Below are 26877 nucleotides of genomic sequence, written 5' to 3'. Positions count from 1 at the left end.
GGTGAGTGCTATGAAGTGTGTAAACCTGGTGATTCACAGACCTGTACCCCTGGGGATAAAAATATATGTGTATAAAAAATAAAAATTAAAAAAAAACAACAACAACAGCAACAGAAATAAAACAGGAAGAAACTGTCACAAAAAAAAAAAAAAAGAAATCACCTGCACCTGGAATATTTGGCATCTAGAAATAATTTTATTTCAGAAACCAAGGAGGAAGTTGAATATCTCAACTAGCTTGCTTTAGTCTTACAGTCTCAATAGGAGCAGTGGAAGAACAAAAATCAAGCACAGGAAACTCCATTAAAGCTGAGAGACAGCTCCTTAGGAACAATGTTAACATCTTAGCGGAACATTCAGGCAGCTATGAAAGGGAAATGAGATATTAAGGGCTTGATAAGCAGATATAAAAGGTAAAAGTAGCTGCATCTAGGTGTAATTGCTTTAAAAGAGGGCATTAGGAAATAAGCCATTTTAGTTGTTATTAGATCAGAAAATGTGACAGGTGTACAAAGAAATATAACAGAGGGAAAGAGGCAAAATCTTGGAAGGCAGCCTGGAATGAATGCGCCAGCATGCCCGGGATCCCTGAAGGCGACCATAAAAAGAACTGACACCAGAAAACATCCCCTGAAGACTAGGAGAGACATGTAAGTGATTCAAAAAACTTAGACAAGAGAAATCAGTAGGATACACTCAAGAGAACTTCTGGATCAATTTCACAGTGACATGAATGTTACAGGTGGGCTGGCAGCTGTTGTCGAAACCATTAGGAAACATGTTTGGTATATTTCTCAATTTAGGATTCTAAAGCTACCATCCACAGCTAACTCTCTGCATTTAAGTGATTAGATTAATCACAGGATAGTATAGATAATCTTTATTTTGATTAACGCAATGTCAACTGATGAGTAACATTAATTATATCTTCAGAAAGTCTTTGCCATGTAGTGCAACATTAATCACCAGTGTGAGATCATATTTATAGTCTCAGGGATTAGGGTGTGATACCTGGGGATTTTTTTTTTTTTTCCTTTAAAGATTCATTCATTCATTCATTCTTTCTTTCTTTCATATATTTAACCAGTCTCTACTCACAACCCCACGGTCAAGAATCACATGCTCCACCGCCTGAACCAGCCAGACATCCCATCTGGGGACTGTTTCTGGATTCTACATACCACAGCACATACTAAAGGGAATCTAAGCAAAATAATGATAGATTTAATCCAGCCTGGGTGAGATACAGACTGATTTGAAACTGTCCTCCGGGTGAGATGGTTTAACTTAGGAAATGATAACTGACAAGATTTATTGTGTTAGAAGCTTTCTGCAGACCCAGAAATTATTAATTTCATATCTCTCATTGTGTGGGACTATATGAGATAACATTTAAAGGGTGGTGTTGGATGAATACATATCTTAGCCAGAAAGCAGAGAAAAAATTCAAAGGAAAGAAGAAAGGAATTCAATTCCAGTAAGTAGCAGGATGTCACTGTTGGAGAAGGAAAGTGGCCAAGCTACGAAGCAGATTAAGTAGTTAGAAACTCAGTTGTGCATTTACATGATACTCGGCAAAAACAGAGAGTAAAGAATCATCAGAAACACCAGATGCATAATTTGCTTCTGTACGAGGTTACTGCAGAAAGAAATGTTATTCAAGACCAGGATTACTCAGGCTGAGCTAAGCCTGGTTTGAAGGTCCCATGGCAGAGGTGGTGGTACTCACTAGGTCCCCAGAACAAACATTTCTGATGCATCAGCAGCAACCACGGTTCTGAACTATGTTGAAGGTGATTATTGAACTGAAACAAATGTTTGCATGAGGAGAAATAGAGGATCCAGATTTCTAAAGGCCTAAGGAACTCCAGAGTAAGGAACAAGAACCACCACTTCAGAAATGAAAATACTTGCTCACAGAGATGATGTAAAGGCTGTGATATCAGTTCCATTCAGGGTGTCAAATATTGAGTTCAACATGGGCAAAACAATCAAGAGCATCTGAAGAGGGTCTGAATTAAGAGGAGCTTCTACCAGTGGGTATTAATATACTTTGGAAGAAGGCAAGAGTTTCATAAATGCAGCCTTTGAAGAAGGTGGGTTGTACAGATTGGTGGGACTTTTAACCCCTCCCCCCACTGCTTGTAACAGAAAATATGCCATTAACACTTGATGGGAGATTTCTCCTGAATGAGTTGTAGACTCTGGAGAGCTTAAATAGATTGACTCACCTCACTGTGAACCTGCTGCTCATGCTTCTCAGAGTCTCTGCTATCCCGTGGGGCAATGAAACAACTGGAAGAAAAGTAAGCGACTTAGAGACTAGAGATTTATGCTTTCTAAATTTTATGGGTGTGTTACAGGTGGTAAAATAATATTTTCATCCTTATTAAGTCTTTAGGTTCCTTATAAGGGAATGCTTATGAAAGATTTGGGATTGGACTTGCACAAGTATTGAGACCCTAACAGAAATACACTAATTGCAACAGAAGAACCTACATGTAGATGCTAAAGGAATCCTTCCCTTCTCCAGGCATCAAGATTTTGTGAAGACCAAGAAATGAGAAAGTGCTTCAGTTTATTTGGATTTAACTTAAAACGTTTTGGACTTTGAACTTTATTCTAAAATGACAAACACTTTGTTTCAGGAATTAATTCATTTGGACTTTAACCTGCAAGAATACTTGATCTTTGAACACTGGTTTCTTGTTGTAGACATGGAGGATCATTTAAGTCATTGTCTGATCTTATTGCAAAACTTCTGATGATCTCTCATAGACAAGGAAACTGGATATCATTGAGTAGAATAGGGGGTGAATTTTTCAGTTTTAAGTACAATAAGGCCTTGGAGCTAATTCCAGTACTGTCTGACACATTCTAGGGCTATCTGACCCATATTGGAAGCAAAATATTTATAGGTTACCCATAGGATACCCATAAGTATAATGGTTCGCATTTTTTTAAAAAACATTTTATTTATTTGACAGAGAGAGGACAGCAAGAGAGGGAACACAAGCAGGGAGAGTGGGAGAGGGAAAGCAGGCTTCCCGCTGAGCAGGGAGCACGATGTGGGGTTCAATCCCAGGATGCTGGGATCATGACCCAAGCTGAAGGCAGCTGCTCAACTGACTAAGACACCCAGGTACTCCTAATGGTTTGTATTAGTGGTTAGTATTGAAGCAGTGGCTTCATGAAGAAAGGAGTCAAGAATTGATTGATAGATTGATGGTCTTCTCTCCTAAGGGGTTGACTATATTTTGGGAATCCTGGATTAATGTTTAAGCTCTATGAGTTAGATTAAAAAAAAAAAAGTCATTTTGAATGTTAAGGAGGGGTGTTCCTCCTTTATCCTGTCCTTTTGTTTTCTATGAAAAGATCTTCATTAGAATAAGTTCTTGGCATCTTGTCCCACCTACCATTGCTCCCCATCTCCACGACAATGAGGAGGGCTGACCTATCTGACTGATGAATTTGGGAGGAGTTTGGAACAAATGGCTTATCTTACTCTGGCTTTCCTTTGGGGGACCTGCATGTTTTTCCCTTAAGGAAGCCTTCTGACCTTTTCTTTCTACCAGCTAGTTACCTTAACATAACAGATTCTACCCCCGCTGCAAAGAAAGTCTGCAGTTCTAGGAACTAAATTCATTTCAAAGCAATGTTACTAAGCCCATTTGACTACTCATCTTCAAATGTAGCTTTAATCCATGATGCAGCTAACATGGTTCTCTATAGTTATTGCCTGCTCTGAAGTTTCTTTCTATGCACTGACTGAAACCCAGGGAGTATAAAAGCCTTCAACAAGGAGCAGAGGTCTGGGTGCTATATCTAGCCCTGACAGTGCCATGTTGTGGGGTGCTGGGGAGATCACGTCAATTTTCTGGTCTTGAATTGTCTTAGTTGGACAATGCAGAGGTAGGACAAGATGGTCTCTGAGGCTTCTTCTAGTTTTGATATAGTGCGGTGATAATGAGAGAATGCAAACAAGGGGGCGGGGTGGGAGAAGTTTACATTTGCCATCTGTGTTTGCCTTTGAACATCATAGTTGTTATCTAGGTATTGTTGATGGATTTGGGGAATTGGGTTCCCAAACAGTGGTACCACATATATGGCTAACTAATCACTGCTATTAGGGTCAGCCTAGCTAGAGCTAATGGAATGCAAAATAGAACAGAGCCTTTTTTGGTCTCTTGGCAGTCTCATGTTTAGATACTTCTGATAATTAAGATTTTGATAACAGAGACTTTTTTTCAGAGCAAGAATAAAAATAGTGCCAAAACCTCCAAGTGGGTTTTGTTTGAGTTTGGCTGGATTTATGAAGGATGTCTACAAGTTTAAATTATCTCTTTCCCTTAAGAATTATTTTAGGGCTGATACTCCCGCCTCCAGTCCTCATGATTTTGTGTTTTTCTTCCTGGCTCTCTCTTTCAGCCATACTCTCTCTCTGGAATTGCTGTCACTTAACCCCTTTATATTTCCAAGCACCAAGGGACTTTCTGCTTTTTATTTTAGCATGATACAGAGTGAGGAGAGCAGGTGAAAATTCAATACAAGTATATCACGAGCCTCTGTATGTAGTTTTGAAATATTTGGAGAAGCCGGAAGTTGAAGGTAAAATAGCCAGGATATTGAGGATTTTTTTTTCTTTTTCCATATGATCTTTCTATGGAATGGAGTCTATCACACCTACATAGACATAGAACCTCAGGTTCTTTGCATATTCTGTTCCCTTTTCAGAGCTCCTTCCTCTAATTTTGCTTTAGACATAGACATAGAACATAGACATAGACATAGAACCTTAGACATAGACATAGAACCTCAGGTTCTTTACATATTCTGTTCCCTTTTCAGAACTCCCTCCTCTAATTTTGCTCTTCACTCCCATGTCTCCACTCTTCCTGTTTTCTTCACCTCCCTAAAACTCTTTGTTCATCAAGTCCCACCCAAAATGTCACTTCTGCAGGAAGCTTTCCTGGGCCTCTCAATCTGGCTGCCTCCACAGCTCCCTAGTGATGGAGACGTTTGCCATCAGGTCTTACAACTCCACACTATAAGGCTCCTGGACACTCTGTTCATGTCTGTATCTCAAGTTCTGCATGATACTTGGGACAAAATTGGTGATGAATAATTATTTACTTTGTAATTTAGTAACAAACTAATGAAGGAAGGTGTTTGTTGTAGACAACCTTGCTGCTCCTGATATTTCCTTCCATCAGAAGAGAATTTTCATGGCAGTGACCTTCAAGCCATGTCTTTACCCTTCTGCTTCTCCTCCTCATAGGAAGAAGAGTGGCTTGTTGAATGTCGGAGAAGAAAGAACATGTATCCACAGCTCAGCTTCCCTCCTGGGAGCTCTATGTCCACAATACAGACAATTTATTGCTTTCCTCCTGCCCTGCTCTGCATTTCAAAAGGGTATTAGCCCATGTTTAGAATTAGCTACTTCCTAATTCATTTTCTAACAGCAATAAAGCTGCTTTAAATCCCTACCTGTTTTACTGTTTGTCTAATGCTTTAACTGGTTCAGAACATGAATGGAGAGGAGAAATGATTATTTATCAGACCCCTCCAATCCCAACAGAAGGCATAAGATCTCAGTTCTTAAAGGGAACATGGATTTTTAAAAAGTTAGAAGCAGTGCTATAGTTAATGTGAGGCCTTTGAAAAATATTGTGTCATGAACTAACATGACTCGTTTAAGCAACCTGGCAAACATTTGTTGGGGATCTGTTCAGTGCAAAGGGCTGCACTGACACTGTGGTGGATATGGAGATGAGTAAGAGCTCTTCTGGACCTGTTCAGAGCTCACAGTCTATCAGTGAAGACAGACTTATACATAAATATCGTTGATTCAAACACAGATCATGATAAGTGCTGTCAGAGGGTAATACACAGCATGCTATGGAGTTTGGGGGAGGGAGAAACTAACTCAAAATAAGGGTATTGGGAGTATTTGTGGGAGAGAGAGGAATTTGACCTGAGCCTCGAAGAAATGTGTTGGAATGTGTTCAACCTAGGGCTCAAGGTGGGACTGGGGGGGATCGGAGGACCCCTTGATCCCAATCCTCAGCACAGAACAGGAAAGGTTTTAGATTGTGGTCAGTTGAGGCAGGAGAAAGGTTTTAGATTGTGGTCAGTTGAGGGGTTATACCCAAACCAAAGGTGCTGAAGTGAGAAGAACCTCAACAGAAGCTCAATTGGTTGAAAGGTAAGTAAGTTGCATGGGGTGAATTGGTGGGCTCATTTAACAACCTGGATTGAAGAGTCTTTGTCTTTTAATGTTTTCTGAGGCTGTTCCTTCATAACCAAGTGTTTCACTCTCCTATCCTTTCACTTAGACCAGGATAGAGTGTTTTACTTGTAACCCCAGACAGCTGACCTGTGCATAGATTTTCCTCTGACGATTAATTGATCTAAGTAGAATGTAGTTCCACTCAGAGGCAGAAGTGTGTGTGTGTGTGTGTGTGTGTGTGTGTGTGTTCCATATATGGAGATGGGAAAATATATTTCCTTGGTTCACCATCACCTATGACCTTTCTCACATGTACCAGAGCATAAGAAAGAGACTAAGCATGGGATATACAAGTGATCAGAACCACCCCAAATTCCCAAGAGTCAGGCCTCCACACATGCCTTGTGTTCTGAATCCTCTAGATTCCTTTATCCTGGTGGACGTCTGTTGTTTTTACTACCAAGCATCTAGTATTTTTCCCTTCTTACAGTGTGCTGATTTTTCTGGTGGTATATTTCTTTCCCTGGTCACAGTGATTAATTCAGGGATAGGGATAGGGTCTCAGGCATTTCATTGAGAAAAAATTCTAATAGGCTGAAACTTGATGCAACTGTTATGAAAGAGACCCTCTCCTCTAGAGTCACCGAACTGGTAGGATAGGAGCTTAGAGCTGTGTTCTCCCGGGCAGGAGAAAGCCTGTCCGGGAGAACACAGGTAAGAGCAGAACCTATCTACAGAGGTAGAAAGACACCAAAGGACATTATTGTATACTTATATTCAACCAAACATGGAACCAAGTATTATCCCTGAATTTTTAAGTGACATGAGCTAAATCTTTGCTTTTATGGCTCAGACTGGTTGGAGTTAGATCTCTAGCAATTGTAACCGAAGAGTACACATTAACTCATTCAGATGGAGAGATGTGTCTGAGATCTCTTCTTCATGTCTTTTCATCTTACAACATGCTTCTCTTTCATCATTTTACGATCCCACTTTCATCTTTAGATGCCAGGATGTCCTTACTTGACTACTTTCTGAACTTTCTATCCAGACAAAGTGTGACTCTGGGCAGTGCACCTTGCTCTGGATCCTAGGAATCAAGTGAGTGCTGGAAGTGGGCTTGGCCTGGCCTGTGAGCTTCTGAGTATAGAGTCAAGGTAAACATTGGCAACCAGCACCTGGGCTCAAGTGGACTCAGACCCAAGGCTTTAAGTAGCCCAGGCACTGTGATGAGAACCAGAACCATAAAGACAATTTGATCTGGGATGACAAATCTGAGGGTTGGGGTCTGTTTCAGGAACAGGAAATGGTGACTCAGTAGAATATTCTTGGGGGATATTTCAGGAAATAGCCTGGAGTGGTAACTAAGAGTCAATTTTGCAGAGATTTGAAGGCTAGACTGAATAGTCTGAAATTTATACTTAAAGAAATGGAGCTTCATGACTATAATTTTGGAGACAAATTGTGAGAGACTAGTGACAAGGAAATCCATTACAAGGCTCCATTCTGACGTTAGGGGCTCCGCGGCTCTAGCTTTGAGCCTGGGTGACTGGAGAGAGCTGGCATCATACCTGAGAATATGGGGTTCCACACGGGAAGCTGGTTTGACAGGGTAAAGGAAGGAGATGTGTTAGATTTCAGATGTGTAGAATTTAATACGCCAGCGAGTGAAGATAGTGTGGAGCACACTGACGTGAAGATACAGAGTTAGGGGTCATTTCCTTGGAAAAGACAAAATGAGTCCATGCATATGACTTACATCTCTAAGGAAAAGTGCTGAGGAAATCTGCCTCTTGGTTCACTTGCTTTGTAGAAGGGGAGTGGTCATCCATCTGATAGACTGCACATAAACTTCAAAAATATATGGTGAACATATATTTTTATTTTGAAGGGGTGGGGCGTGGGAGTTTGGGGTACTAGGTGGTGGGTATTATAAAGGGCACAAATTGCATGGAGCACTGGGTGTGGTGAAAAATAATGAATACTGTTATGCTGAAAATAAAAAATAAATTAAAAAAAAATATATATATATGGTGATTCAGGAGTAAACAGGGAAGCCTAGAATAGGATCTAATAGGCTGCACCGAATGATTCCCTTTGGAGAGGGTGTTCAGAGATTTGTTCCTGCTGGTGACAAGAAAGCTGGTCTCCTCCAGAAGACCACCCACACACTTGGGCTTTAGAAACAATTGGGAAGGGGCGCCTGGGTGGCTCGGTGGGTTAAGCCTCTGCCTTTGGCTCAGGTCATGATCTCAGGGTCCTGGGATTGAGCCCCGCTCTCTTCTCAGTGGGGAGCCTGTTTCCCCCTCTCTCTGTCTTTGCCTGCCTCTCTGCCTGCTTGTGATCTCTATCAAATAAATAAATAACATCTTAAAAAAAAAAGAAACAACTGGGAAGACTATAAAAAAGGCAACTACCATACAGAAGACATCGTTCACATTTTTATCTTTTATTTGCAACTCCGTGGCAGAAAGCCTTCTTGCAGGAAATCATGGCTGACAGATTATATCGGGCTTTTAAGGAATGCGTGGATCACTTACTGATGTCAAGGAAAGAAATGTTGTGTTGGAAGGCAGAAGCAACCTCTGTCGAGGATTATTCATCATCGACCCTTCCTTTTCCCTCGTCCCCGTATCTGTTATTCATCTCTGACTGTATTTTTTCTCTAATGTCTCTCAGAGCAGTTTGTCAACCCAAATGTATCATGAACCTACTATGTGCCAATTATAACAGACATTTGAGAGAGGGAGAGAGAGAAAGAGAAAAAGAAATGGTTTCTGACTTTAGGTGACTCAGAGACAAATAAGAGAACCGAAAAAACACCACTGCCTTGCTGGTGCCTCCAATAAACCATTGCTATGTTAGAGGTGATGATGGAGAGAGATACCTCTCATCTTGGTTGACAGAAAAGATTTCTCCCAGGAAGTGATATTTCACATGTGATTTGTGATATGACAAAAAAAAAATAATTAGGAATTTTCTAGTTAAAGAAATATGGGAAAAGGGCATTCCAGGTAAGGGGATAACATGACTATTATTTCTTTCTTAACCCATTCAGCCTACCAAAACTTATTAATGTCCTAGACCTGGCATCAGGCACTGGTATTTATAGAGAAATAAAGGAAATGTACACAAAGCAGTGATTGTTATTTTTAGAATCCTTTTTCTGTGCCCCAAGATACTGGTCTTACACGTTTCTCTTTGTCTCTCTTAGATCCTAGTTTCTATTGATACTTAAAAAAAAAAAAAAAAAAAAAAAAAGGATAGATCATTCTAGTATCTGTGAGCCCCTTTATAACACAAGCACACCATATCACAATAAAGGCATTGTTTTGTAGGAAGTTTAATTCATTTTTTGAAACCTCAGTGTTTTCTGTCTAGGGGACTAATGATCTCTCTTTTGCAGGCAGCTGGGGCTAGCTGGGATGGTTGCTGTAACTTTGGATACCCAGAACAATTAGAAGTCCTCCTGTTCTGCTGCCTGGAGAGATGTTCTGATTTCAGTGCTGTCACATATAATCCTGCCTTGGTCAAGATGAAGTGGTGTTTGAAATGACAACATAAGCCCTCTGCCCCATGTGGTGGATGTAAAAATAGACCCATTGCTGCAGGGAGTGCAATGGATGTCACCTTTGAGTTTCTTAGATTTTCCGCTTTTCTTTTTCTAACTCCCTTCCTCCTACATACCCTGAGAGCCTTCAATGCCATAAATAAAATCAGTCCTGAGAAATAGACATGCTCTGTGCTGCCCAGGAGTCCTGTGCCATTGTTGTCATGACTCAGTTTATCCTTTTCCAACAGCCAGATTGGTTAAGTTTGGGCAAGGAGAAATCATGAGGAAGTGCAGAGCTCATCCTATCAGTCTTTCCCTTCCGCAGGGAGGGTTTGACTGAATTTTAGAGCAGACTGACCAGAAGTTGTGACATTGTATTGATGCTGTCCCATATGACTCTGTGGCCACCCAGGGAGGACGGAAGCACCTCCTGTCCTTTGGTGGTCAACCTCACAGCCTCTTCCTAGTGTAGAGACTGGTACAGATGTGTCTTCTGGCCTTGATCTTCCTTGTTAGTTGGTTCCATCTTTTTCCTAGCTGGGTAGGCTTCATTTCTCTAAACTCAACCTCTATTCAGTTTTCAACCTCTATTGATTCTTTCTTTGCCCTTTCTCTCCTACCCAACCCTGCTTTCCATTCCCACTCTCTCTACTAAACCTAGTCATTTGTTGCCTTAGATTGAGATCATGTTGCCCATCTGCCTCCAGATACTATCCCCCAATCTACACTTATCATGGCCTCTACAGGGTTTCTATCTTTCTTATTAAAAATGGCCCATGGCTCCCATAAATGCCAAATCTTCAAAATGATTCAAGAGCCCACTGCTCTGCCTTCCTCCATCCACCTGGTGACTCTGATTCTACATGTTGGGCCTGTTTCGTCTCTACCAGGGAAGGACTGCCTTCCCTGTCCAAAGTCATCTGTCTGGTTGCCTCTGTCCTGTTTTTATGGTGCCCTTGACATCAGCCTTGAGGGACTGCCAGACCAAGTGCCCTCCGCGTTAAGAAGAGGCCTCTCCCCATCAATCTGGTAGAGGCTGCCTGACTTCATGTGTCATATGTCATTGTCCTAAGCATCCTAAGATGACATTGATGCCACTGGCATTTCCTGGATCCAGATGCAGATTCCTAAAACTTAGAGGAACAAAGTAGCTTGGGTTGGGGAGGGCGACAGAAATCTCAGTGAGAACTATTTCAAGAAGCAAGAGAAAGTTAACTTCATTCAGTAAATCACACCTACCACCGATTTTCCACTTCCCAGGACTCTGATTCAAAGGCTTATTTGGGGGAAATCTGACTGTAATAAAAAGCAAAAGAAATCTTTACTAAGAAAATAAATTGTGGAAAGATCTTAGGGAAAGATACCATGAAATCTAAAAGATCTCAGAGGTAAGAATATGGCATTAGGAGATGGGCATTAAAGAGGGCACAAGACATTGTGAGTACTGGGTATTATACTCAACTAACGAATCGTTGAAAATTATATCAAAAACTAATGATGTATTACAACTTGGTTAATTAAATTTAAATAAAAAAAACAAGTTTAAAAATAAAAGATATCTGCCTTATTTTAAACAGTAATTACTGCAAGATGTCTAACATATTATCTCATTAAATCATCATGCTGACCCTACTGAGTACATAATGTTGTGCCCTTGTTCTAGACAAGAAAACTGAGGCTCAGAGCTTAACCAAATGCAGCCAGATTATGAATAAAGAAGTTGGGATTAAAACAAGATTGATATAATTTCCCTATTATATAATTTCCAATGCTACCTTCATGACCATCAGTGACAGCCCCATCCCACCATCCGCTGAACAAATGTAACACGTAGCTATTGAGTACCTCTGATGTCACCAGGTCAAGTGTTAGGGATCCACCATGCAGTAGTGAGTAAGACATATTTGTAGGCATCAAGAATGTTAAGGTTCTCAGGATGAAACAGAAGGAAGGGATAGATGAGCAATTAGAATCCAGGATGACAATTATTATGACAAAGGAAGCATGGAGCATGTCACCTATAAAAGTGCTCCATGTGGGCTTTTTGGGAGAAATGGTGTCGCAGTGGATACTTGAAGGATGAATAAAAGTGACTAAAATGAAGGACTAATAGAGATCTCGAAGAGACACAGTTTTAAAAGCACAGTCCCATGAGAATAACTAGAATACAAATATACTGACAGGGGCTCATAGAAACCCAAGATTCAAAGAAGTGACCCAAAGTAGGCAGCTTTTGTACCTTCCAGAGAAACAATACATTTGTAAAGAATCAGCAGGACAAAGAAGTTTGGGCTTGGAGTAGCAAATTAGTGAGGGAAGTAACAAGGTTTTCTTACATAGACTGTTTGGTCCTAAATTCCCTGTCTCTGGAGATAAGGACATCTCTCTCTCTCTCTCTTTCTCTCTTTTTTCTCTCTCTCTCTCCTGATACAGGGATGGCACCTTCCACATGGGAAACTTGTTTCCTGCTTTTAGGAGGATAAAAGAGGGTCACTGTGTCCTTCTTGCACCAGGTGCTTTTTGAGTAACCTTAATTTAAAAGAATCAATGAAACAATATGGGATTGGGAGGGAGACAAACCATAAGTGACTCTTAATCTCACAAAACAAACTGAGGGTTGCTGGGGGGAGGGGGTTTGGGAGAAGGGGGTGGGATTATGGACATTGGGGAGGGTATGTGCTTTGGTGAGTGCTGTGAAGTGTGTAAACCTGGTGATTCACAGACCTGTACCCCTGGGGATAAAAATATATGTTTATAAAAAAATTAAAATAATCAATATGCCAAAGTGGGATCTTTGGGAGCAGCCTGTCCTGAACCCCATCATAGACAAGTGCTGATATGATCTGGAGTAGAATAGTTGTTCTGGAGAGAAGTAGAGAGATTTAGAAGTTGTAGGAGGCAGATTTGATGACAGGTGCCCCAGAGAGGTGCCTGAAAGAGTAACCAAGTAGGATGCGGCCTTACTCCTCTTGTGAAGCTTCTAGATTAGACCTTTAGGTCTCAGAGCAGGAGGCAGCCTGGTCACTGTCCTCCATGAGATGCTCAGAATTCATTTTCTTGCCCACCTCTGCCCCTGGAGAAGTCCAAACCTGTCTTCTCTGTCATACATACGCTGAGCTCCTATACCCTGGCTGGTTGGTGCAGTACTTCATTCTCCCCCACCCTTTTCCAACTCAATTCTTCAAATCATTCCACTGTGTCCTCTGAGGTTCCCAAACCATGAGAAACCCATTCTTTATCCTTTCCCTCACCTCAGGATATCCATGAAATAACTATTTTTCTAATCATTTTCCATGGCATCTAGCATGATTCCTGAAACACTGTGTGTGCTTAATAGATATTTGTTGAACAGATGGATTTGAAGTTGAAGGTGGAAGCATCTAGAGGTTTCCAAATTCTAGTGTCTTACTCAGGCTGTGAGCCTGTAACTGAAACAAACCAGGAGAACGAATGTGTCATCTACCAGGTGGGAAACGCAGGATGGTGGGGAGACACATTTCAACGGAATGTGTTATGGGTAGGGGGATGGTTGTATTTTGGACATTATCCATGTGAAGGACCTGCAGCCTCTCAAATATAAGTGGAGGTTGCTGGTGTTTACTGTCCTAGAATGTGGAATGAAGGTCTGGATTGAAGTGAAGATTTGGGAGTCTGCCATATAGGTGGTAACTTAAGCACAAGTGATGCCATCTAGAATTTTCCCTTTCAATGTCAAATCATGGTCCTTCCCTCCTCCACTGACACAAGTTCTCCTTTCAAATATTTGCATTCGGAAATTAAAAAATAAACCCAGGGGCAGGGAACACGTGCTGTTTTTAATATTCTGAAATCCCTCAGTCAGTGGTTGGAGCTGGGGGTGGGGGATGGGTATTAATTTTTTTTCAGAGCTTGAATTCTACTTATGTATTTGTAAGAAACTGCAAAACATTTGAGGATGCTTTCCCTAATACTTGATCTCTTCCTGGCCTTGTTTCCCCCTCTGCCTGAGCTGAAATGGTAAAGGTATTGACTTTTAGAAGTTCAGAATTTGAGGGGAACTTAGAGATGTTCTTGTATAAATGCTTATTTATTTATTTATGGAGTGGGAGAGGGACAGAAAGATTGGGAGAGAGAGAGAAAATCCCAAGAAGGCTCCATGCCCAGTGTTGAGCTTAGTGAGGGGTTTGATCTCACAACCCTGAAGTCATGAAATCAAGAGTCTTGTGCCCAACTGACTGAGCCACCAGGAAACCCTATGATTGCTATTTTAAAGAGGAAGCTGAGTCCCAGAGAGGAAGAATGACCTTCCTAAGATCATAAAACTACACATTAGCAGAGTCTCCTAATGCCTGTTTAGGATTTTGTTTTTGGAGAGCATAACTAGTACCTTTGCTTTGGCTGCTCCCTTCTTGGTGTGAAACCCATGGTCCTCCTATCTTGCCCCATGTCCTCCCAATTTCTCTCTCTAGTCTAGTCTTGCTAACCTAGTCTTCTGACATTTTTCAGGTACACTGGCTTTCTTCCTGTTTCTGAAACACACCAAGCACCCTTGCCTCCAAGCCTATGCTCTTGTTACTGCTTTTTTCTAGAACTGAATCTGCAGGGTTTGCTCCATCAGCCCCTTGAGTCTCTGTCCAGATAGCAGCATGTCACTAAGTCCTTTCCTGTTTAACGTATTCAAACTAGCTACCCTTTGAAATAGTTGATGAGGATCAAGGAGCACACTTGTCATGATGAGCACCAGGGATGCATGGAAGTGTTGAATCACTATATTCTACACCTGAAAGTATAACACTGTGTGCCAACCATACCTGCCCAACATTAAATAATAAATATAAAAAATAATAATACATACAATAACCACCCCTGCCCCCAGAACTCCTCATTTATAATTCCCTGCTTTTTACAATATTACAGCATATTAGACTTGTTTTGGTGTGTTGTATGTCTTCACCTGAAAGGAGGCAGACTCCATGAGGGCAGGATTTTTGTCTGGCCTCGTCTTTGTTACGTGAGCAGTGGCTATAAAAGTGCCTGGCACATACAGCTCTCAAGATTTATTCAATGTGTGAATGAATGAATGAGTGCCAGGTTTCTTCTGTTACACTGTAATGTCTTTTAGTGTCCTCAGTGGCCCTACACTCAGAGACTTTTCTTTTATTAAAAAGGCTCCTGCTTAGTCAGTTTTCATATCTGCTGACATCACCCCGGATTTGATAGAATTCCATTATCAGGCTGCACAAATGGTGAGAAAAATGCCCAACCTTCTCTCCCATTTATTTCTCTGCCAGTGATTCAGAAGAACATTGACCTGGATGTCAGAAGCTCTGCGTTCCAGCACACAGCTCTCTGATCATGTAAATTCCTTCTATTCCTTGGGCTTTGCTTCATTTCTCCAGAGAGTGTGCTTTCCCGGCTTAACACACTTAGTTGGGGAACATTAGTATCAGGAAGTCTTTACATCAGCAAACATGGCCCCAGCTTGGGGAGATTTGAGCTGTTATAAAAAAGAGCATATAAAAAAGGTCTCAGTTATGGGAATAGAGTAGGGTCCCAATTATTCAGAATCAGCATGGAGTGAGGACTTGGTTAGGAGGACAGAAGGTGAGACCAGTGACTAAATCACAAGAAAAGAGTCAGGCCTCACAAATGTAGTTGGAGCTCCCACATTAGCTCCTGTAAGTCTCCCAGCTGAGAGGGTTGGTAAAGGAGGTTGGATGGGGTCTGGGTACCGTGAGTCCAGGTTGTTGCACCAAGACACCGGGGCAATGGAAGGATCCAGACATTCATGCCATCAATCAGGTTGTTGGGCTGCGTACTTCCTCTGCCCTCATGGTCCCCATGAAAAAGCCTTTTCCTGGATATGTCTAGATGATGGTCTACTCTTTACTCATCCACTAGCAGGGAGGGAAGAGTTACCTGATCAGTGGGCTTCCAAAAGAAGCTGGGCACAATGGGCCAGCCCCTTCTTCCTGCCTCCTGTAGGGACTATACTGTAGCTTCATCCTGGCAGGCCTGTGGTTCTGCACTCTTGTCTGTGGAAGACTGAGTAAATGTACCTGATTGTGGGGTTCAGTCTTAGTTCAGTCTAAGCCCATTTGCCCTAAACACATAAAGTGACTTGTTCAATATCACCTTAACACTAATCAAGGTGTTTTGGCCTCCATGAACTTTATTCCCTTGTCTTGTTCTTTGTTTGGTTTAGAACTTGGTTGAGAAAGAAGAGTGTTGTTTCCTGGGTCCCTTCAACTCCCCCCCTCCCACCATGAATGTATTTGTCAGACAACAGCACCTACTAAATACCTACTATGCTTCCAGCACTATGGCAGTAAAGAAAGTTGTTAGGAAACTATTTGTAGAGAATGTGTTAAGTAGCAGGTATATTTGAGATGCATTTCACATGTTTTTACTTAAACCATATAATAAGGCAAGATTATTATTCCCATACGCATGAGACAACTGTGGCTCAAAAATGCAAAACAGGGATGCCTGGGTGGCTCAGCCTGTTAAGCATCTGACTCTTGATCTCAGTGTAAATCTTGATGTTAGGGTCGTGAGTTCAAGCCCTATTTTGGGCTCCACTCTGGGCATGGGGCCTACTTAAACAAACAAACAAACAAACAAACAAACAAAAACAGGCAAAAACTTGTGCCTGGTAAGCATAGGTAGTAAATGTTGGAATCAGAGTATGTACTTTGCTATGTCTGATGCCAAAAGTTATATCATTAGATGTAGTTTTTACTCTCCAACTTATAGCCTACTAGTAGGAATAATTAAATAAATCCCAACATCTTCCAGACTGTGGTTCCTGTTAGTTACAAACATGCTACAGTGGGGAAAAAAAAAAGGACTATCTACTCAGACTGATGGGGGCAGAGTTATATAGACTTTCCAGCTGGGTGATCATGAAGTGGAATTTTGCAATTTGGGCATGAATCAGACACTTATGAATTATTATCTTACCATTTACTATCTGTATGTATTAAATAAGTTATGTAACCTGTTTGAGTCTTGGTTCTTCCATTTATAAAATAGAGGTAGTACAGCAGTCCATGGATCTATGGGGTGAATGAAATCATGGGACAGTTGTAAAGTTCTCAGCACATTTTTTGGCCCTGGGTAAATGTTCTGTGGTATTGGTTCTCTCCACAAGGAGAACTGGAGTAATCAGAGCTGTAGGGATGAGAAATTAGTTTTTCCTGGAAAGATGTGATTCAGCCAGGCACATATTTGACCTCAGGTCATGGGCTGCTTCAAGAGTAGTTTTCACAGGTGACTTCTGGAAATTCAGACTTAATGTAACTTCGTTACAGGACCACTGTTACCACCCTAAGGCCTGAAATAAAAACATCCTTAGTCTTCTTTATCTGATGCTCACAAACTCTTTAAAGAGTAGATAGAAACCCGATGTTCAGGGAACTTTTTATTGTTTATCCTACAGTTTATACAACTCTGATTAGACCATTGCAATCCAAATGTCCCCATGCTTGCCCCAGGAAAACAGGAGGCAATTATCATTTCTGATATGCAGAAATGCACTTTGAAACATTTTCATCACCAAAATATAAAAGGGAGGTAATTTTCATTTTATTTGTTGAGTTCTTACTTGTTTTTTCCTCTCTTTTTGGTGTATGGGGAGGTTGGGATTGGGAAGGAGACTGTTACATACTGCATTTGGCTTGGTATGAAAACAAAACTGTGGCCTCAACTTGTTTTCTAAAGACCATCATTATGCTGCTTCCTGGAGTGGGTGATGCAAGGGCCAAGGTCGTAAGTGACTTTAAAGTAAAAATTAACTAATAAGATCTGGTTTTGTTGTTGTTTAGTTTTTATTTTGAGATCATAAACTTAACTCTGCAATCCAGCTGGACTTGGAAGGAAGTAAGGAAAATATGGAACCCAGAGAATGGCACCAAGAGCACCAAGATTATAGGATATTTCAAGCAGATGTGGTTGATGGGATGCTCTCCTGAGCTACAGAAGGAACAGTCTGGTAGTTAAGATAAAACACTAGTCAGATTTGTTAGATCTATCCAGTCAGCAATGGTGATCTTTTTGCTGTTCTTGCCATTCCTGGACCCAGACTGCTCCATGGATCCCACAATATTCCTGTCCTCTTTTGCCTTGCCAAAGACCACCTGCTTGCCATCCAACCACTCAGGCTTGGTGGTGCAGATGAAGAGCTGAGAACCATTCATTTTGAGTCCAACTTTTGCCAGGATGAAGTTCTCATCAGCTTTCTCACCATAGACAGACTAGCTGTTATTGTCATTATGGTGTATGATGTCACCATCCTGACGCAGAAATCCCAAAATAATCCTGTGAATGCAGGAACCTTTATAACCAAGTCCTTTCTCCCCAGAGCTCAGAGCATGAAAGTTTTCTGCTGTCTTTGGATCTTTGCAAATGGCTCAAGGGCTCACCATCCACGTGGATATCAAAGAACTCAGTGGGGTTGTGTTGACTCTAGTGGGGCGGTGCAGGTGGCTTTGGACCAGCAGCATTTGCAAAGCCAAGATCTCATTTTTTAAACTCTTGTTTCTGAGTAAGATAAAATGCAAATAATAAAATAAAGCAATTTGGAAAAGTCCAACATGGATTTCAAATCTCCCTGTCTGGACATTCCAAAGCTGCTGTTCTTGGAAGGGAACCTAAGCAATGCTGGAAGTGCCTCGAATGCCGTATAGTATGCCCTTAGCTTTGGAATGGACCGAGCTTTGGTCTTGTCCCCAGTGAGAATGAAACATCTACATCTGGAGAACCTGTTCATGCGTCACAATGAAGAACTGTGGTACAACACCAAGTAGACTCTGCATTAGTAACCCTGGGGATGCTATCTGGGTGTCCTATTTTTTCCCCCTTAAATATGCTCCTCTAGGTATTCTTATTCACACTGAAGTTTGAAAAGCTCTGGCATGAAATCTGTGTGAAAGCACAGAGTAGAAGACTCAACTTTCAGACTCAACTGGACTAGAATCTAATTTGGTTCACTTTGGAAAAGAAAAGCCCTCCCACCATTAAAAAATATAACAAATCAAATACATTTTATAAGAAGGCTGCTCATCTCAAAACCTCCCTCATCTCCTGCTTTTCCTCTGTGTGGCGTTCTCTCTCTAAGGGTTACAAAGTGTTCCAAACGCTTGCAGTGATTTTGAGCATATCCCCTGAGATCATATCTCTTCCAAGCTCTGGGGAGAAAAAAGAGGCCAGAAGTTAGTTTCCAAGGTGGGAGCTAGCCATGCAAGGACACAGCTCTCTCACTCTGGCCTTGGCCTCCCTTTCTAATGAAACAACTCCTTCCTGGATTGTTGGCTTGTTTTAGTCTTTACCCACATACCTTCAATGCTCCCAGCTGGAATCAGTCTCTCCCCCCCTAGCCTGTCAAGCCTTTTCTAATATGCTTCACTTATTCCTGTCTGCCTTGTGATGAAATAAAGCAAATGAAGTATCATTCACATAGTGCTCTCCAAAGCATTTCAAGTACATGACCCCATCAATCTTCACAATATACCCTAGGTAGACACTAGAATGTTTGCTCCTTGGTTTAAGAAAAGATGCTGAGTCTCCAAAGGTTAAGTGATTTTAGACTTTCCCAAGAGGAAGAAACTAGTTAGCACTAGAGGCAGGATATCTTTCTATAACACTATCCTTTTTTTTTTTTTTTAATTGTAGGTGTATTCTTGTGCTTATTTCAACAAACTACAAAATTTTTAAAATTAAGCAGCTATAGGTACCGGAAGCATACTAGATAATTTGGAATATAAGAGAGTCAGCATAGCCTGAATAGCTCAGGTGTTTAAGCATCCAACTCTTGATTTTGGCTCCGGTTGTGATCTCAGGGTCAGGAGATCAAGCCCCACATTAGGCTCCACAATCATTAGGGAGTCTTCTTTAGATTCTCCCTCTTCCTCTGCCCTTCCCCATGTCACTCATACACTCTTTCTCTCTGTCTCTCAAATATCTCTCTCTAAAATAAATAAATCTTAAAAAAATTATAGTCTAGTTAGATGGCAAATCAGGCTCACAAATAATTTTCACCCTCGCTTTGGTCTGAGTGTTTATGTCCCCCCTTAAACTCATATGCTAAAATCCTAATGTCCAATTTGATGGTATTAGGAGGTGGAACCTTTGGGGAAGGATTAAATCATGAGTTCAAGGTCTTCATGAAAAGATTTGTTCCCTTTTAAAAGGGTCCTCAGAGAGCTCCTTTCCCCATTCTTCCATGATGACGCAATGAGAAGTCTACAGTCAGAGCCTTCACCCAACCACGCTGGCACTCTGATCTTGGACTTCCATCCTCCAGAACAATTTCTATTGTTTATAAGCCATCTAGTGTGTGGTATTATGTGATAGCAACACACACAGACTAAGACAACCCTCTATTATTGTTTTTCTTCTCTCCTTTGATGTTTTGAGCCTCCACATATTAGATACTACACGAGGAACAACACATACTTGAAAAAAAATCATAGTACAGCACAACAAAGTAACTGCCATTGAGAATTTAAGTGCAGAGCAGAGACTGGCTGACTAAATGAGTCAAAGAGTATGTTACATTGTGGTTAAAAGCTTATTCACTGGACATAGACTACTTGAATTCATTTCTTATCTTCACCACTTAATACCTCTATAACCTTGGGCACAAACTTCGTGTTACTCCCTGAAGACTAAATAAGTGTATAAAGGACTTAAAACAAGTCCCAGAACAGACAAAATGCCTAATAAATATCAGTAATAACAACAATAATAAATAATTCAATGTTATAATTACTACTTAAGTTTAAGTCTTTGGCTACATTTGGGAAGATATTAGCCATCCTCTCTCTCTTTTTAAAATTATTTTTATTAACATATAATGTATTATTTTCCCCAGGGGTACAGGTCTGTAAATCATCAGGCTTACACATTTCACAGCACTCCTCATAGCCCATACTCTCCCCTATGTCCAACCACCCTATTCCCTAGCCCCTACCCACCAGAAACCCTCAGTTTGTTTTGTGAGATTAAAAGTCTCTTATGGTTTTTCTCTCTCCCAGTCCCATCTTGTTTCATTTTTTCCTTCCCTACCCCCCACAACACCCTGCCCTGCCTCTCAAATTCCTCATATCAGAGATCAATGCTAATTGTCTTTCTCTGATTGACTTATTTCACTCAGCATAATACCCTCTAGTTCCATCCACATCATTACAAATGGCAAGCTTTCATTTCTTGTGATGGCTGCAACCAATATCTATATATCTATATAGATATATAATATCTATATCACATCTTCTTTATCCATTCACCTGTTGATGGACTTCTAGGTTCTTTCCACAGTTTAGCTATTGTGAACATTGCAGCTATGAGCATTCAGGTGCACACCCTCTTTGGATCACTATGTTTGTATCTTTAGGGTAAATACCCAGTAGTGAAATTGCTGGGTCATAGGGTAGCTCTCTTTTCAACTTTTTGAGGAACCCCCATACTGTTTTCCAGAGTGGTTGCACCAGCTTGCATTCCCACCAACAGTATAGGAGGGGTCCCCTTTCTCCACATCCTTGCCAACATCTGTTGTTTCCTGACTTATTAATTTTAGCCATTCTGACTGGTGTGAGATGGTATCTCATTGTGGTTTTGATTTGTATTTCCTTGATGCCAAGTGATGTGGAGTACTTTTTCATGTTTCTGTTGGCCATCTGGATGTATTCTTTGCAGAAATGTCTGTTCATGTCTTCTGCCCATTTCTTGATTGGGTTATTTGTTGTTTGGGAGTTGAGTTTGATAAGTACTTTATAGATTTTGGATACTAGCCCTTTATCCAATATGTCATTTGCAAATATCTTCTCCCATTCTGTCAGTTTTCTTTTGGTTTTGTTGACTGTGTCCTTTGCTGTGCAGAAGCTTTTGATGTTGGTGAAGTCCCAATAGGTCATTTTTTCCCTTGCTTCCCTTTGGCAATGTTTCTAAGGAGAAGTTGCTGCTAGCTATTAACGCTTTAAGAGATTTTTCTTCCCCACACTTTTTCTCTTTTTCCTCAGGAGCTATCATGACATAACTCTTAGCCTTTTTGGTGTTGTGTCACCAGTCCTAAGGCTCTATTCCTTTTTCAATCATTTTCCTTCCCTGTTGTTTAAACTTGATCATTTTTATTGATGTATCATCAAGTTTACTGACTTTTTCCTCTTTTTTTTTTTAAGATTTTATTTATTTATTTGACAGACAGAGATCACAAGTAGGCAGAGAGGCAGGCGGAGAGAGAGGGCGAAGCAGGCTCCCTGTGGAGCAGAGAGTCCGATCCGGGGCTCGATCCCAGGACTCTGGGATCATGACCTGAGCTGAAGGCAGAGGCTTTAACCCACTGAGCCACCCAGGCACCCCACTTTTTCCTCTTTCATCTCTATTGTGCTATTGAGCCCATTCAGTGAAAAATGTTATTTTTCAGTTCGGCATTTTCCAGTTGATTCTTTGTTATAACTTTTATTTCTCTAATGATGTGTTTTCTTTCCTTTCCTTTTTTCCTTCCTTCTTTCCTCCCTTCCTTCCTTCCTTCCTTCCTTCCTTCTTTCTTTTATAGCCTCCATGCTGAGCTTGGAGCCAAATATGGGTCTTGAACTTGGGACTCTGAGCTTAAGACCTGAGGTGAGATCAAGAGTCAAACACTTAACTGACTGAGCCACCCAAGCATCCCAATTTCTTTTATTTCTAAAGTGTTTACCCTTACTTCACAGAGCATGGTTAAATTAATTGCTTTAAAGCCTTTGCCTATAATAATTCCAACATCTCTATCAGCTAGGGTTAATATCTGTTGATGACACTCTTTTCTTACAAAATATTATGGTTTCCTCATTCTTCCTGTTTATAATTTTGGGTAGTATCTTGGACATATTGAATATTTCAAGGGTCTGAGCCTTATTTAAATCCTATAGGGAATATTTTTTGTTTCTTTCAGCAGGAAATTATCCTAGTGTAAGGCCTCAAATTTCTACTGGCCTTCTCTCTGGGTTGTGGTTCTAATGGAGGCTTAATTTTCAAAGACTTTGGTGGCTCACTTAGATCTGTCCCATTTGTGTATCATGTGGCAGCTAGTCTGGGGCTTGGGTGGGGATTTACCTAATAGTTCAATTCTCAAAGACTTTTGTATGCAATTTAGGACCAAGCTCCATGAATGCACAGTTTGAAGGTGAGACCAAGAGTTCATAGACTTTATGGGACCCCTTTTTTTCCCTTTGGTGATTTTCCTGGTAAGTTCTGGCTCCCAACATCCAACCTATCCAAGCATTCAGCCCACCCCACCCCCACATTTGTTTTCTATCTAAGAAATGATACTGTAGGTTTGCAGCTCTGCTATGTAATTCCTGAGAATGAGTCTATATTGGGGCCAAAAAGCCAAGGTATATGGAATGATAAGGAATATCTCCCACTCTTAGTGCCACAGTTTTCTGGTCCATATGGTTTATTGTCCCTTAGAGGTGTAGGTACCTGCCTGTCATGGCTGCCAGTCTTCCCCCTACTATTTGCTAGAGGATTGCCTGGAGATTGGAGTGGGAGAGAAGGAAAAACAAGACAAAACCAAAAGCAGGGGACTCTATCATTCTGTCTGACCCATGGGAACCTTCTTTCTTGCTCCTTGGACCAGAAAGAAAAGATGTTATTTTTTGTTGTTTGTTTTCTAAATCTTGTTATGGGTTGCATTTTACCTCCATCCTCAATTCCTATGTCAGAATTCTAACCTTCACACATCAGAACATGACTTTATTTGAAAATAGGACCATTGCAGATGTAATTAGTTCTGCTATGATAAGGCCACACTGAAGTAGGATCTCTGCTAATCCAACATGACTGGCATCCTCAAAAAAAGGGAAGTTTGAGAGACTGTAGACTCTGAGAAACAAAATGAGGGTTTTAGAGGGGAGGGATATGGGGGGATGGGTAAGCCTGGTGGTGGGTATTAAGGAGGGCAAGTATTGTTTGGAGCACTGGGTGTTGTACATAAACAATGAGTCTTGGAACACTGCATCAAAGACTAATAATGTATTTTATGGAGATTATCATAACACGATTAAAAAAAAGGGGGGGAGGGGAGGCTTGGACAGTAGTACATATAGAGGGAGGATGATATGAAAAGACAGCCACCCAAAAGCTAAAGGAAAACTTTAAAGAAGTCCTTCCCTTGCAACCCTTAGAAGGAGCCCACACTGCTGACATCTTGGTTTTGAACATCTATCCTCCAGAGCTGTGAGAAAATAAATCTCTGTGGTGTTTGTTTGTTTGTTTGCTTGTTTAAAGGCACCCAGTGTGTGGTACTGTGTTCTGGAAGCTCTAGCAAACTAATACAGGTTCACATCTGGTGTATATTTAGGAGTTTTAAGCTGTCTTTGAATCCAGGCTAAGAAATACCAGAGGAGAAAAAGAGGAAAGTCATCCTTGGTTTGGTGTTATTTCGAGTTCTGGTTTCCTTCCCTGTCTGCCTGTTACCAATTTTATTTTATTTTTATAAATATTCTTCAGATAGCTACTCTGTGCATTCTGTCCAGGATTTTTCGTCGCATGGAGTGGGAGAGACAGGACGAAGTGTGCTTACTCAATCTTGGCCAGAACCAAAACTAACAGTTTTGGGTTTGCTGCTTCCCTCTTCTTGCTTAGATTTTACAGGGTTGATTTGAGGAAAAGGATCTTATGTTATTCTATCATCTTGTCAAGATGTTGAAACAAGGAGCTCTCAATCTTCTTTTTTTCCAAGATTAATTTCCTCCAGGCTCAGTTTAGAGATGTTAACATCTTTTTGGTTACCATTTAAATTTCTGAGTTCATTCTGCTCATTATTTTTCAGGGCTGAGAACCTTTTGGACTTTGGAGAAAAAAAAAAATATATCCCTCTTCACCATTAAGGATGAAGAAATAGGTACCCAGTGGCAAGGCATTCTTAAGAAACCTACTTCTGATTCATCTGACTTTTATCCAATTCAATTAATAAACATTTGTTGATCTCTCTCTCCTTCCTCCCTTCCTTTCTTCTCACCCTTCCTCCCTCTTTTCCTTTTTTGCTTCCTTTCTCCCTTCCTTCCTTCCACTTTCTTTTTAAAATTTACAAGCAAAACTAAAAGGATAAATTAGACAGGATTTTTTTCCTCAAGAAATTCAGGCAAACTATGTCCCAGAGACTTGATAGCCTCAGTTTATAGAATAGGAATAATTATACTCAGCATACAGATGTTGTGTGCATACTTAAGGGAAAAAAGGCAAGAAAAAAGCATCTTACAAACATAGTGTAATGCAAATGAAGGATTATGATATTTTATTTGCCCTAAATGTGCCTTCTGTCAAGGTTTAATAGGAGCCTGAAAAATAGGATGTTGGATTTTACTGAGTAATACTATGTTTATTTTCTCCAAATCACTTCAGATTTTGTTCCCACCTCTTCTCAACCTAATATTTCAAGGCAAAACAATCCTGATATTTTTAGTCTGGAATTGTACAGCAGCCTCTACTGGCCCTTGCCCTTTTTTAGAACTATCCCAAGCATCAATAAGTCTTTTTTGAAAGAACAAGTACCAGATATTGCACACAATCTTCCACCAACAGCACACAATATTCCACCAACAGACACCTGGGTCTTATAAAGCAGGAGAATATGTCATATTCAGATTTAAGAGAAAAATGTGAGATTTGAAAGTACATAACACCTTATGTTGATATTCAACTTGTCTTGACTCTCAAAGGTACCCTCAATCTCTAATATCTTTTTTCTTCCCATTTCTCAACCTGTCAAAATAGGACTCATTTATTCAGCAAGTAATTTTGAGCCATATTGTTTTGGTTTGGCAGTGAACAAGATAGGGGAGCTTCATATTTTCAAGGGGTTTGCCTTCTGATGGCAGAGGGTAGAAAGAAGAAGGAAGGGAGAGAGGGAGGGAAGGAGGACATAGAGAGGGGGAGGGAGAGAGAGATCAGATAATGATACATGCTGGGAAGAGAATTACAACAGAGCAAGATAATAGAGAACAATGAAGTGTCAGGAAAAGGCTCTCTGAGACACTTGAAGGTCAGGAGCAAGAGCATTCCAGGCAAAGGAAACAGCTATTTCAAGGAACTTACCATACTCTTGGCTCAACTGAGTTATTGACAAAGGGTCAGCGACCTGAATGTTATGACAAAGGATGGGGGAGGGGGGCAAGATGAGATCATAGGGGTGGTCCCAAACCAGATACTCAGGCTTTGCAAGTCAGTGCAGGTAGCAGTTTAGATTGCATTACAAGAGTGATGGAAACATCAGTGGTTTTTAAGCTGGGAGTAATAAGTTCTGATTTACTTTTAAAAATTTTCACTCAATCAGTTATATAGTTGTCCTTCAGGACCAATTTGAAATGTTTCTTTCATCGCATGTCAAACGTTCTTCCCTCAAATCCCGAGGCAAAATCAATCCTTCCTTCATCTTGGGCTTGAGTGCAGATCTGTCATTTGGATTTTGGTGACTAATCCAACTTAACTGAACCTGGGTGTTTCCCTTCTGTAAATATAAGGGTGGTATATAATTAATAAGTACACAAAATGGCTGTGGCAGTTAGTAGGCTTTTAGTAAGTTCTGGTCTACTATAAATCCTTAGCACTTTGAACCTTAAATTTAGCATTAGTTTTATCTTAAATTCTAATTGGTCATTTGTATGTTTGGTTCATCCCAATGACTGACTTTCTTTAAGACAGATATTTATTATATTGGTACCCCCTTCACCCAGTAGAATTATAAGAAGGTCATGAAATGGCAGATTGCTGTGTATTCACCGAAGTCCATTTCTTTCTCATCCTATGTAAATAGTTAAACAAAATTTCCCAACCTCCAGTTAAGTATGATCATGTGACTGAATTAACTGGTTTGGATGGGAAATGATAAACATGATTTGCAATCCTTGCCCTTAAAAGTCTTCCATGGGTGATTCTTCCTGTCCCTTTTCTTGTTTGCTAGCAGAGTGAAGAATTATGAGATACTCAGGAAAGCTGTGTAGAAAGAAGCCAGGAACCCTGGATCAGTGTAAGTCATTTTCACCAGAGGGAAGAATAAATCTTACTTTGATAAGTTATTAAGCTACCAGAGTTTCTTTTACACTGCTAGTGTTACTCTAACTAGTGTAATGTACCATCG

The 26877-nt window shown here is 40.6% G+C and overlaps 1 pseudogene across 1 annotated transcript in view; it reads right to left on the bottom strand.

Moving 5' to 3' along the window:
- Nucleotides 1-17758: 17758 nt before the first annotated feature.
- The window catches only part of LOC309858776 (peptidyl-prolyl cis-trans isomerase A-like), a 34465-nt pseudogene continuing 25346 nt past the window's right edge, over nucleotides 17759-26877 (bottom strand). The window contains exon 4 of the transcript in view: nucleotides 17759-18227. The product of the transcript in view is annotated as a peptidyl-prolyl cis-trans isomerase A-like (transcript). The remainder of the gene's footprint in view (nucleotides 18228-26877) is intronic.

Source organism: Mustela nivalis (assembly GCF_964662115.1).
Source record: "Mustela nivalis genome assembly, chromosome: 2".
Classification (NCBI taxonomy): domain Eukaryota; kingdom Metazoa; phylum Chordata; class Mammalia; order Carnivora; family Mustelidae; genus Mustela; species Mustela nivalis.
Note: the sequence above shows the minus strand (reverse complement) of the source record. Positions and strands in the feature narration are given on the sequence as shown.